Genomic DNA, 1,778 nt, shown 5'->3' with positions numbered 1-1,778 from the left:
GTGTTCCTGAGGATGCTTCCTAGTCTGCAGGCATATCTCAGTCTGTGTCCTCAGAAGCAGCCAAAGGAAAACATCCTATGAAATGATTTCAATGAAAGCAACTTGGTGACCTAATGGCAGAACAGCCCTGGAGCAGAACCAAATGAGGGCAGAGTTTGGGGGGGTGGGTGTTGAGCTGGGGCCCTTGCTGGTGCTAGGAAACTGGTTCTGGATGGGGCCTGGAAAAATGTGGGAGCATTTTTGTTTCTCACAACATACCAGGGTGGGAAGAAGCCAGGAATCTGGATTCTTTCTCCCTACAGCTGGAGAAATTTTTGTAGACAAAGGCACAGAAATAAACAGAGACCTGGAGACCTTATTCCCTATACTGGGTACTTGTTCAAGTTTTGTCTCCCATGCACTCTTTGGTATCTGTGGCTAATTGTGGGTCTTTCTGTATTTGTCCAGAATTTATAGAAGTGTGAAAGATGCACTGAAAGGGGTTTTATGCCATCCTGGAGCCAGAACTAGAGTGATAGAATTATGACTCTAGGATATTAAATGGAGTTTGGGCAACTATGGTGTGTTTTAAGTTGCTCTAGAATAGACTGATCTCAGATAAAGTCATGGCCTCCCTAGAAGGATTTGCACTGTTCCAGTATGAGTAGTAGTATATATATACTACTCATATATACATATATATATATATATATATATATATATAGAAAACAAGTACCTGTGGTTGTCCTTGAAACCTGGTCTTTGTTAGGTTCTCTCCTACCCTTTCATGTATGCCTGGTTTTTCCAGATAACAAGTGTACTGCATTTCATACTCATCTCAGTCCTCATTTAGGTAAAACACCAGACAGAAGAAATTCATTTAACATTTCTTATTCAACCCTATTAAAGAGGGTAATAGGGGTGTCATCAGCATTGTAGCTGGGTAAGTTCTTCATTTTTCTCTTTCTTTCCATTTGTGTCTAATTAAACATCCATGGCTGAATAAAAGTGCCTCCAGAGAGCATACTGAGAGATCAATCCATCTGCATTCCAAAGAGGGTGGATTAGGAATCATAGAGATTATGGGGCCAAGGGAAGTGCAGCAGCATCAGTGGCAGTGCTGATCCTGGCATTGGAGGCAGAGGAGGTAGAAAGCAGAGTGGTAAGTCAAAGTCTTCCTGGCTGCTCAGGTACATGGAGGAACCTGTTGCTGTTCAGCACCTGGATTTCTGAGGAAAGAACTCTTTGACTGGCACAAGGGAAGGAAGGGGAGGAAATGATTTGGAGGAAGGTGTTTCCTGCTGTCTGCCTTGGGGTTTCAAGAAGTCTGGGACCTCTGAGACCCCACCCACCCATCCCACTGGTTGGGTACACCCATGACCCAAGTGCTAAAGCCCACAACTGCCCTGCCACTCTGCCACCAAGTTTTTGTTTTTTGTTTTTTTTTTGTTGTTGTTTTTGTTTTTTTTTTAATTCCCTAAATGTCAGATCTCTTAGGTGTGCTCCTAATTAGTGGTGAGTCAGCTCCAATCAGAAAATAAAATATTGTGCTAGATCATGACCTTCTGGGAAACGAAAGTAAGGTTTCTGATTGCCAATTTGCTTAACTGTTAGAATCAAAGTCAACAAAACCTTTCCTAAATAAGAAAGATGCTTGAACCTTCAAGTGAGATGACAAAGGCACATTTCATCCAAAATCATAGTATGATGGTATCACAAAGAGAAAATGACAATAGTCCAGGGACTAAATTCAGAGGCAAAGAATATTGTGATCTTATGCCTATATAATTGCTTTTATG

This window comes from Vulpes vulpes, chromosome 1, assembly GCF_048418805.1.
Source record: "Vulpes vulpes isolate BD-2025 chromosome 1, VulVul3, whole genome shotgun sequence".
Taxonomy (NCBI): Eukaryota; Metazoa; Chordata; class Mammalia; order Carnivora; family Canidae; genus Vulpes; species Vulpes vulpes.
Note: the sequence above shows the minus strand (reverse complement) of the source record.